Below are 6,210 nucleotides of genomic sequence, written 5' to 3' on the forward strand. Positions count from 1 at the left end.
AAATGGGAAAACCCCTAAAATGAATTTGCAATGCGATAATGGGAATGAAATTAAATGTGCAAAATCNAAATTACAAGCAAGAGAATAAAACAGAACTCTAAAATTGAAATTAAATTCTGGATTTGAAAGTGCATGAAAATTAAATGAAAACCTAGAACCCAAAAATGGGGGAACTCACCTTTTGTTGTCCAAGAGTACAGAAAAACGCGTCAATAAGAGAGTGAGGGATGTTTTGCCCCTTTAGGTCCTAAAATCGTGGTCCAAGGTCAGGTCACAAATTAGGCTTTTAGTATTTTGACCCAAAATGGCCCATTGTGCTAAATCAGTCCTAAAACCCTAGTCTAAGGTGTTCATATAAGAAAAAACAAAACTAAGAAAAAAAAATTATTAAAATTTGTAAAGTAGAAAAGGTATTAAAATTTATTAAAAAATTTATCTAGAAAACAAATATAAAAATAGAACTTGGTGCTTTTCTATGTAATTTTTTTTCTTTTAATTTTAATAAGTTTGAGTATTATAAAAGTTTTTTTTAAATAATTTCAACAACAGAAAAACATTTAAAAATCCAGCTTGTTTGAGAACAAAATATCAATTGATTTTTGGATACTGAATGTCCACATTGAAGGTGATTTTTAATTTTTACCATAAATTTAATATTTCAGAACTAAATTAAGTTCAAATCAAACCAGCTGTTATTTTCCTTGGATTTGAGAGCCCTCACAAATTTTATGGACGTTCGATCAACACTCAGATTAAGTGGTTAACGTAATTCTTAAAAATTAGATGATCATTAATAAAAAAAATTATTAATCAATTGTAATTATCTTAATATTAGGGCTTTCGGAGATGGGTCTGGTGGGTAATATCCCTGTTTCAATGGGGTATATGTGAAAAATTTGTCCTATCTTGGGCTTGATAACAATAACAATTTGAGTGGGATAGTGAGATTGTCAAGAAGAGTAGGACAAAAGTGTGGCACATAATGCATGGAACAGCAGAGATTTATCAAATCAAAATGACTCAATATTAAAATGATCCGATTGAAAATAAAAATGTAAAACAAAGCTTTTGTATGAAAGAAATAACTCAAACATAACCAAAGCTATTATTCAAAGGGAAAACAGATTAAGATCGGAGTACAAAAATTCATTCATTCATGAGAGTACAGCAGAGCACCGTCCATAATCATTTCTCCCCTGCAATGCACAATGAATGTCATTATAGTATGAAAAATTTCTCCCTAAAAAGGAAATCACATACCTTCTCAGCAGCGACGCGAACTTTCACCATCTCATTCTCAAGCTTCGTGATTCTGTTATCTAAACGTTCAAGTTTAGCAGCGCGACTCTTTATATTATGCAAAATGGATACCATTACAAAAGCAACGGTGGCTGATACTGTGAATCCAAGGTTAATTGGAACATTCTGGAATTTTCTTCCATCGTTGTTTTGAAGGCAGAGAAAATAGATAAAGAAGATGAAGAGAAGCTTAGTATAAATAAGTGAAAGAATAGATTTTATTTATAAAAGTAATCCCAACGAAACGGTTGAGGGAATCTTCAGACGAATTGCATCATGTATTTTTTTCATGAACGCAACAACTTTGATTCTAACAAGAACCACACTTAGATTTTCCTTTATCAGAATAATTATGATATATATATAAAATACATGAGGTATTAATTATGTCTTAATTTATGATAAAAATATTAATAAACATATTAGAGACATAAATATAAAGCTTTTAAATATTAAATTAAAAAAAAAAGTTAAATCACAGAAATAAAATAATTTCCCCGAACAAGCGCATTAATGAGGAGAGTCGTATCTTTTAACATTTGAAAATGAGAAAAACGAGAAACATAGACATGTTTGCAAATAATTTTAAATGACTAATAAATTGAGTTTTAAAAAAGGTAAAACATGTTTATTACAAATAATATTTAAATTTAATCAACTCAATTAAGAAAATACCTTTCCATAATGCATGATTATTACTAAAGCCTAATGTTTTTCAAAAATAAATTTTGTTGGCAAGATGGATTAATTGTCCTTTTACACCCATCATCTTTAGAAAAGAATTATTAATGTCATGATTACTTTATTTGTTTTTTTCATACTATTTTTTTCATGTGAAGTAAGATATTATGTCTCTACAAATAAAAATGTTTAGATTATGGAAGTGCTATAAAGGGGAGTATGATTAAACAGAAAGGCCAAATAATGAATAAAATAAGGTGGACAAAAGTTCAATCATAAACTGTGTCAGAAGGTGTTTGGCGACGGTTTCTGAATGATTCATGGTTTGAGAAAAAAAATGATTATTCCGCCATTGTCAAACTAGTAAAGTTGTAATTAGCTTCAAATTAAACAGTTAAGATGCGATTAAAATCATTGCCCAGCATTTGTATGAATGATCCAATGGAAAATGAAAGTCAAAAAGCCACTAATTAATTATGTTGGGAAATTTAATGGAGATAAAACAACATATGTAATACATCAACATCAACTTTCCCTTTAGTAAACATCATTTTGGTTTTAAGCAGCTTTGAACTGTTGGTTTAGGTTTTAAATATCAACTCAATTAATGCTGAAAAAGAAATTATATTGAATTTGAATTCTTTATATTTCTATTATATTTTTACAATACATATATATTAAATTATTTTTAATGTATTTAAAATAAAAATCAATATATTCTAGAATACATTCTAAAATCAATATAAAAATATAGCAAAAACAAATTGGACTTTGACCTATTATTTGAAATGGTAAAACATCACTATCTTCACTACGAGTGTTTGGTTGGAGGAAAGCTTTTAATATCGTCAAAATCCAAGGTTTGGAAAATATGCTTCTCTTGTTTGATTTTGTTTTTCTTTTTTTTTTCTAAAGGAAAAACAGTATTTTCAGAAACCATGTTTCTTGATAATTGTGAACAGTCAAGCTTCCTGAGAAGAATAATTAAGTCGAAAAGTATCAATATAACTATTTCGAGATAAAATATAAATTTTAATAAAAAATTAATCCTTTTTAAGTATAAAATATTATGTTTAACTAATAAAAATAAATAAATATATAGAAATTTTCAAATAAAATTTACTAATACAAAAAAATTACAGTATCAATCATGACTCATAATTATATTATTCTTTATAACTTTTTAAAAACTTACGTAGACGACCGTAACAATATCTTTTATCAACAAGTTATTCTTTAAAATCATTATCCGAATATGGAAAAGAAAATCTGTACAAAATATCCTCCTAAAGAGAATTAACACACACATCCACACATATATATATATCATAATTAGAAAAAAGGAAAATGAAAAAACAAAGACATAAGAGCTGAGCCCAATTTCTTTAGATTTTGTCTAGGTTGGAAACCTGTCAAAAGAATAAAAGTGACCTATCAGGTAACAAACTAGGTCAAACATATGTGTAACATATAAAATTTTAGGATAATGATAATTTGATAATATTTTCTTTTACAACATTTTAACACCATCTACGTGTCATTTTGTAATTGATTGATGTTTATATTTATGATTATTATTATTGATTGTGAACCAATCACAAAATAACACGTAAATGTTCTTAAAATATTGTAAAAAAAATGTTGTTGAAGTATCATTATCCATAATTTTACATAAAATTGTTTAGCTTGTAAAAGGTTAAAACTGGGGAAGTTGTTGAAGAAAAATTAACATCCCAAAATGTATGGGGAATGGAATGCCTAAAAGGATTAGGTGGGGTACCAAGTATTTGTTGTGATAATTGAGCATATAGGAAAAAGGAACCATGCTTTGGGAACAAGAAAGTGAGGTCTCAATAAGATTGTGGTGGGGGCTTAATTGATGACCTAATTAATTCATAGTTTAGTACTAATTTTCTTCTGGGAGAGTACATAATGACCAAAACAAAATCTGTTTTGTTGTTTTGGAATTCTCTGTGGGAACAATATCAGATCAGATCAAGTTTGGTTAAAACTTTATACCAGCTAACAAAATCAGCAAGCAAATGCTGTTTCAATTGACTTATTCAAAAACATAATTAATGTTTACATGTTTCTTAATTGAATTTTCTACACTAACAAAGTATTATATTTAAAAATCGAACGAATTTTATTTAAGTATTTGTGGATATAAGAGAGTAAGTGTTTTGAAACTTATACTATTTCATATATTTTACAAGTTGAAAATAAAGATAATACATATATATATATATATATATATATATATATATATATATATATATATATTTCTTTTTTCTTTACTTCAAAAGCCTTTCTAAAGAATAAATCTGTAAAAGATTTCATACTATATAATGGATAATACTCAAATACAATAATTGACTTCATCATGGAANAGATCAAACAACTTCACAGTTTTATCCGTAGAACCAGTAGCAACAACCCATTCGTTAAAAGGATTGAAGGCCAAGCAGTTAACCTGACAAGACATCCAAGATAAAAAATAGGTAACTTGAAAGTGATATAGAGTAGAAGAATATTAGAATTTTTTAAACATTGAAAACCCACCATAGCAGAGCTAAAAGGATAAAAGCAACTACCGAATATCAGAGAGCATTACAGGAGCAGACAGAACGAAAAGAAGAGCTAAAAANGCCTCGATGCAAGCAAAGAAAAGCCAATAGAACTGAAATAGCATCAACAGCAAACTTGAGAGAGGAGTAATAAGCAAGTTATATTATCTTATCTTCCAGTTAAAAATGTGTTTAGCATGTTAAGTCTTTCATTTCAATATTACCATCAATGTNCCATCGGCAACACCATTTAGATTTGATGTCTGTGATTAGTGAATCAGGCCAAACTCTTCTCATGAATTTGTATATTTCAAACAAACAAAGTGAAGGGTGATACTTTTAGAAAATACCACCAAATAAATACTGGAAAATCCAATTCCGTCACCAAAGTTTGCTGGTATAAAAATTAAGCAAATCATAAAACAGACAAGTTAATCCCCCTCAGGTTATACTCATTTTGACAGAATTATCTATTTTTTTTCAATANAACACACCTCACTTTNATGGGCAACCACGGATTGGACAGGCTTGCTGACAGCCGGCGTTCGAAGGTCCCATATAAGCAAGTATTGATCATCACCCACAGAACCGAATAAGTACTCATGCCTCAAATGCCAAGCCACATCTTCGACAACACCTTCATGTACCTGGTGACAACAACATAAACATATACACAGTTTACCAAATCACTGATTAANTTAACCATACTCAACCAAAACACAGCAAGAGATGCAGTTCCAACCTTAAATATCTNCATTGCCTCGAGGGTCTTATTCTTGGGAGTGGCATTAATATCCCACAAACAAATCTGAGCATCATCAGAACCACTAAGCAAGTGCCCCTGCTTGAACTTACTCCACGACAAGCCATAACCCTCAGTGTTGTGACCCCTGAGCCTCAAATCAGGGTTACAGGCCCCATCAAGAGGGGGCTTGGAGGGGTGCTTGTTGTAGTCAAAGACATAAACTTCAGCACTAACAGTCTTGGTGGCAATGATGAAGGGGTTCTGAGGCATGTAGCGAGCCCTGTAACCTCACCCTCATGGTTGATCTACTAGATGATCTGAACTTTGCCATTGGCACAGCCAAAGCCGCCGATGTCGGGGCGGTCGTCGTCGTAGTGGCGGGCATCGTTCTCAGCATCGTCAAGGGGAAGTTGGACCTGGGCCAACATGAGGTAATTGGGCTCATTCTCAGAGGTATGGGTGCCCAATATAACCTTCTGCAGCGAGTAGTCTTTGCCGGCTGGTTCATGGCGGTCGGGAAGCCACTCCACGGTGAGGGAAGGCCACTCAAGGGCATGCGTAATCACAATATCATACAGAAAAGGACTATTCTTCTTCCATATCTTGTACTCCTCGTTTATCAGTCGCTCCTCAATCTCACCCCTCATCTCTTCCTCCTCTTTCCCCATCCACACTCACTCTCTTCCAACCCTAACCCTAATCCTTTTCAATGCAATTCCAACAATTACAATCGCAGTCTTTTGCAATTGAAACCTGAAAATTAAATGTGAAGGAAAAGCAGAAAAAACAAAAACACGGTTAGATTAAAGCATAATGGAGAAGAGGGAATTGAGTAAAGAGCAGAAAAGAGACTCACAGTGCCAAGTAAGAAATGAAGCGAGGGAAGCGATTGGGAACACAAGCAAATTGGAAACACAA

The 6,210-nt window shown here is 31.5% G+C and overlaps 1 pseudogene; it reads right to left on the bottom strand.

The window, feature by feature from the left end:
* Positions 1–1,154: 1,154 nt before the first annotated feature.
* LOC106760691 lies at positions 1,155–5,990 on the bottom strand (annotated as a pseudogene).
* Between the last annotated feature and the right edge of the window lie 220 nt (positions 5,991–6,210).

The sequence above is a fragment of the Vigna radiata genome, chromosome 5 (genome assembly GCF_000741045.1).
Source record: "Vigna radiata var. radiata cultivar VC1973A chromosome 5, Vradiata_ver6, whole genome shotgun sequence".
NCBI lineage: Eukaryota > Viridiplantae > Streptophyta > Magnoliopsida > Fabales > Fabaceae > Vigna > Vigna radiata.